At 43.8% G+C, this 6,000-nt stretch overlaps 1 pseudogene; it reads left to right on the forward strand.

Moving 5' to 3' along the window:
* The window catches only part of LOC105091472 (small ribosomal subunit protein eS1-like), a 66,409-nt pseudogene extending 62,438 nt beyond the window's left edge, over positions 1-3,971 (forward strand).
* The last annotated feature ends 2,029 nt before the right edge of the window (positions 3,972-6,000 follow it).

The raw sequence follows: 6,000 nt of genomic DNA on the forward strand, positions 1-6,000 counted from the left end.
GAGAGACCCACGGGGCTGTAGCTAAGTGAGCTTGCAACACGCAATGAGGCTGGAAAGTTTGTCAGAGGCCAGATCATGAGGGATCTTGTGGGCTAGGGGAACAGTAAATTCAAAATGGTCCTAGAAGGGGAGAGTACAGCTCAGTGGTAGAGCACACGCTTAACATGCACAAGGTCCTGGGTTTGAGCCCCAGTACTTCCATTAAAAATAAACAAATAAACCTAAGTTCCTCCCCCTCAAGAAAACCAAACAAAATGGTCCAAGAATTGGATTAGGCCCTAGGATGCATTTAATTGGCCCTTCGTACTTCAGAAATGAGAAAACAGAGCCTGGAGAGGTGAGATTTTGTCACTCTGTCTCCACCAGCCAAGCTTGGTAATGCCATGGAGGGAAGTAAGACCTTCTGACCCGCAGTCTTTGTCACTTCCACCAAAAAGGCAGTACTCCTGAATCCTGTTGAACATTTGAGCACTTAGTCTTTAAAATATGGCACAACTGTACTGTCTCATTGACTTGTATTCCACAACAATGAGAAAATCACAGAGGCAAAGTCAAAGCTGTAGAGTAGGTTTCTATTTTCCATAGAGAGTGGAAGTTTGAACATTTACGTCTCATTAAGAATTAAATTTTATAAGGAAAAAAATTAGTTTTTTCACCAAGAGCTTACATTCAGTGGCCATACTTGCTATGAAGGATTTTCATACCCAGGATCACACTTCAGACTTCTTGGTAAGCTCAGGTATGGCCTAGGTGAGCATCAGGGGCGGGCAGTGGAGTATGTGGGGGTATGAGGCAAACATGGATGAGGGCTGGTCAGTTATTTAAAACACTGGGCAGTGCTGTACAGTTACTGAGCACAAAGAGTGTGTCACTAGACTGCATGGGTCTGAATCCCAGCTCTGCCACTAACCGGCTAATCTCATCTCTGTTCCTTATTTGCTTTACCTATAAAATGGGGTGATAATACATCTTCTTCATAGGGAATTAAACTAAGTAATATCTGTAAAAACACTTATATATGTATATATATACACACATATATGCATGACTGGGACATTATGCTGTATACCAGAAATTGACATATTGTAGCTGACTATACTTCAATTAAAAAAACAAAACACTTAGAACAATGCTTGTTGCATAATGCTTCTTACATAATAAACACTATATAAATGTTTCAAAAATTTAAAAAGACATTAAAAATGTGGAATTATCCTTCACCCACCTTGTAAAAAAGAGGGGCTTATAAGCGTCTTTGTAGACCACTTATGCATCGTCCCAATGGTGAGTGTGACTTTGACTTTTCATGTTACAGACCAAATGCTACCCTGTCATTCTAGGGTTGGCACTCATTCCTACCACAGGGAAATGTGGTGTAGCTTCTACATCTAGGAGGAGTTAACATTCTACTTTACACATATTCAGAATCAGAAAATTGTACTGTAAGTTATATAAACAAAGGACATATGTGTGTACATACATCTTGGTTTTTCAAATAGCAGTGACATTGCCTAAGGGAGTAACAGCTTTCACATCTTCCTCTGTGTTGAAGAGAAGGCCTTATTGAAGAGGACACAGAAATGGAGATTCATTTGGGACCAGCTGGTAGCTTCAGTTCTAAAAGGATTTGAGGCTGGCTTGATTAAGTACAAACCCACAGCAAGAGATGTGTTATGGGAATAGAAGATGTTGTCACTGCTTTGGCCCCTCATTTATTCAGGATTTATCACCCAAAGATCTGCCACCAGCCAGGTGCGAAAGGACACTCTCATTCTCTGGCCCGAGTCTCCCCAATATCATGCTTTCTTTCCCTTAGCTAACTGGTAGGTAGGCTCTGACAAATTTTTGTTTTCTCTCTCTTCTATCGTCTCCCCTTTTCTCTCTGTCCTTGAAGGAGAAGGTAATGGAGAAAAGTCCCACTCCTTCCTCCAGGAGATCTTGAAGGGACAGGAAGAGCATCCCGTCTCTGTCCAGGGATGAAAGTATAGATGAGGTGATGGCTTCAAATCTGAGATCACAGGGCTGGAAAGAACTCCAGAGTCCACTGGAAAACTTTCTCACTTTGAGGTTTTTATGGCACAGGTGGAAGGAGTTAATGTCTGTACTATGAACCAAGGTCAATGGAGGAGGTTGCTTATAGCTGAGGTGCCCAGCTGTGCACATCAGTGGCCCTCCTCAGCCACCCTGAGGGATAAGGGAATCTTCAAGAGATCTGTGATCTTAGGCCAACTCTATGCATCAATAGCTGAAGGTGAGGGAAAAGAGCACAGGGAGGACATCTAGAAGGACTAAGATCCAGGTCTGACTGCAAATTGCCTGACGTTGGTCCACATTCTGTTGGCCGGAACTTATCACATGGACACATCTGACTGTAAGGAAGGCTGGAAACTGGGTTGTGCTGTTTCAGGAGGAAAGGATATAGATTTGGTGAACAGTGAGTCAGTCTCTACCATAGAGAGTGTGTGATCCATGGTGCTCCTGGGACAGGGGCAGAGTTGCAACACATTTCTTAACCCAAAGCACAGTGCTCTCCTCCCCAAACCATACTCTGCCATCTCTCTCATAGGTCCCGTACCTTAAAAACACACACACACAGCCCGCAAAAGTAGCACAAAGGGAGCCAAAAAGAAAGTCATTGATCCATTTTCTAAGACAGATTGGTAAGCAAGCTGTGTTACTGCACCTGGTTCATTTTGCCAGACACATAGCAAGCCAAAATGCTGAGACACCAAGGTCTAAAGTAAAGAGAGGGTTTATTTGCAAGGCAGCCAGACAAATGAGGAAGAGACAGGAGAACAAATCTCAAGCCTGCCTCCGCAAAGAGGAAGGGCTCGGGGTATTTATGGGATGACGAATAAGGAAGCGGGGTGATCTGAGGTGTGGGGAGCATAGGGGGCATGAGGAGCGTGGGGCAAGGTGACTGAAAAAGGTGCAGTAATTGTAATACGCACAGGTGTAACTAACTACAGGCCTCCGCACGTTCCAACGTGGAGGCGCTCAGCATCATCTGAGGGTGGGGTTTCCGGCCCCCTGATGTCAAAGGTCACAGAGAGGACACTCATGCACGCCCAGTCAGAGGGTCGGTGGCCTTATTCCATCTTAATCAGCTCAGCTTGAACTAGACACAGCTGACTCCAACTGCCTGGAAAACAACCCTCCTGAACATCTTATTGTTTAGGCTACGTGCTGCTTGGAAGATGTGAAAGCCTTAAAAGGACCAAGATTAGTGAAGGCAGGTAAAATGTATTTGACTTATCATCACACAAGGGTTCAGCATCAGGTATGTTCAGCGTAAGAAGTACAAGAAACAATATTCTCGAGGGCTTAAGGAACCAAAATTGCATCTGATGGCCTCAAGTGTCATGGCTTTAAAGTGAGCCTTATCGATCTGCAGAATGATGGCAGTTGCGTTTAGAAAATTCAAGATAACTACTGAAGATATTAGGGCAAAAACTTCCTGGCCAACTTCCATGGCATGGATCTTACCCATGAATAGATGTGCTCTGTGGTCAATAAATACATAAATAAAGAAGGCAGACCATGATAGAAGCTCATATTGCTGTCAAGATGGTTATTTGCTTTGTCTGTTGTGTTGGTTTTATTAAAACAAGAAAAAGCAACAATCAGATTTGGAAGAACTCCTACACTCAGCACCTACCTACAGCTCTGCCAAATCCAGAGAAAGATAATGGAAATCATGACCCAAAAAGTACAGACAAATGACTTGAAAGAAGGGGTCTGTAAATTGATTCTCAGACAGCACTGGGAAGGATCTAGAAAAGGCTTGCCAATCAGAAACACCTCGCCATGATGTGTTCACTAGAACAGTACACACGCCCCAGTTTGAACTGGGAAAACTCATGGAGCGTCACTGTGAAGGCAATAGTTCTGGAAAAGCTCCTTGGGATAAGACAGGTGATGAAGTTGAATGAGGTGATGGATATAAGCCACCAGTCCAAGAATCTGCTTAAAATTCAGACTTTCAATGGTGATGAAGACAAAATCCTATTTCTGGGGAAAGGAAGGAAAGCATAGCCCATTAACTACAATCCTGGTGCAGCATCTGGTCAAATCCTACTCACAGGAAAGGCCAGGTGCAACACGTGGGAATCCCACAAAGAAGGGTCAGCCTTGCCTCCTGATATGACAGAGAATGTCCACTGTACCATGAACCCTTTGTAAGAAAATCAGCCTCTGAATCCTCAGCCTTGCTTTTTCTCACTTTTTTGGACCTTCCCCACTTGGATGCTTCCTGAGGATGCGGGGGGGGGGGGGGTTATCCCACGGTTCACTGCCAGCACCTGTCTCTTGGTTTTACCTCAACCTTTGATTCAGATGTTTTCCTTTCCTCCCCTTCTACATTTAGCCCTTTGCTCTCTGTCCCCTGAGCTGACTTTCATCATCCAATTAGAAACAACACCCTCTTCTCGCTACCAGTTTCTCTGGGAACCAGAGGGAGTAACCCCTGAGCCTCCCGCTCTCCCCGTGGGGCCAGCCGGGCTTCAAAGGGGCGGGGTGGCGGCACCACCTCCCGGCTGGGCTGCCTCTCTGTTTGAACAGCTTCCACTGCTCACTGCTGATCGGTAACTCAATGATTCATTAAACACACAAACAATGAGTGAATCTGTTCCATTAGCGAGGCCACCTGTTGATCCGACACTCTCAGCTGAACCCGGCACACATGAACAAGAGAATGCCGCCATCAGGCGAGTGCCCCGTCCGTATTTGATGGCATGTGAGAGCAGGAAAAGCAGATCCTGCTCTGCTGGTGCTTTCATGCCCTTCCTTTCATCTGGTGGCAGGGCTGCAAGAATCTACTGTGAGTACAATGCACCTCTCCACAATCAACAGGAGAACTCCAAGAGTTCGGTCATTATCGCCCCCTGAGACTTGTGGAGTTAGACAAAGAGGAGACCGGGAATATCCTGTATCCTTTTGCCTGCAGATGCCAGGGCGACTGAATTAACCAAGTACTACACAAAAACAAAAACAAAACACCGAAACAAAGCAGAGCCAATTATCTGTAAAAGCAATCCAATTGAGAAGGCTGTCATCCTCTCTCCCCTGTAAACAGTACAGTCTTGGCTACTCAGCCTCCAGTTCCTGCAGCTGCTCCAGGCCTTCAGGAGCTGGTCCACCAGTGTTCACCAGCTCAGTATAAATCAAGACGACTCAAAGTCTTACAAAGCTGAATGAGTTAAGCTCCTCATGAAGGCTTTACCGTCAAGAAAAGTTGGTATCTTATTGTTTTCAAACATAGCATTTTCTCCTATGTATAACTAACTCCTCTTATTACTATAATAAAGAGGGAAACTTTCACAAGGTCAGCGGTGTTTGTTTGGAGCCTGAAAGCTGTATCATGCCAGGAGTAGGGAAACATATAATCTTTTCTCAACTGAGAATTAAATTGCTTCTTTAGGGTGAATTTAGTTTTTGAATGTCATAGTCATTAATTTTGAACTGCATACTTCACAATTGTTAGGTTTAAATTTCTCTATAGTGACACTGATGAAAATATTTGATTGCATAGCTCAGTTTTTATGTTTATGATAGGTTTATTCTAGTGTATCAGTAAGAACTTTGTTGTTCATTGGTTTTCATAAGAAAATGTTAAGATGAAGAAGGAAAATGACTCTTCAAAGCAAATTCCAGTTCCTATTAGTTTATCATGTAATTAAAAAAAACACTTTAATTACCATAACAGATTTCAGAGATTACTATTGCCAGTGGCTGTTTTACTTTCATTTTTGTAGCCCTGGAAATGATGGAACTCCAGGTGAGGAATTCAGTGTGTGCCTCTTTCATGAGTATTATTTTGCTTTTAGAGGATGTGCTTTGAGCTACAAACATTCAGAATAAACAAGGTAAACAGATTAAGGCAGGCAGGTCCCACCACCTGGGTTCCCTAGGCAGGTGTGAGCACATCTCCCTCATCCAGCACATAAAAGGACCATGTGCATTTTCAAAGGGCTTTCTGCAATCCCTGTCTTTTGACAACCA

This window comes from Camelus dromedarius, chromosome 5, assembly GCF_036321535.1.
Source record: "Camelus dromedarius isolate mCamDro1 chromosome 5, mCamDro1.pat, whole genome shotgun sequence".
Classification (NCBI taxonomy): domain Eukaryota; kingdom Metazoa; phylum Chordata; class Mammalia; order Artiodactyla; family Camelidae; genus Camelus; species Camelus dromedarius.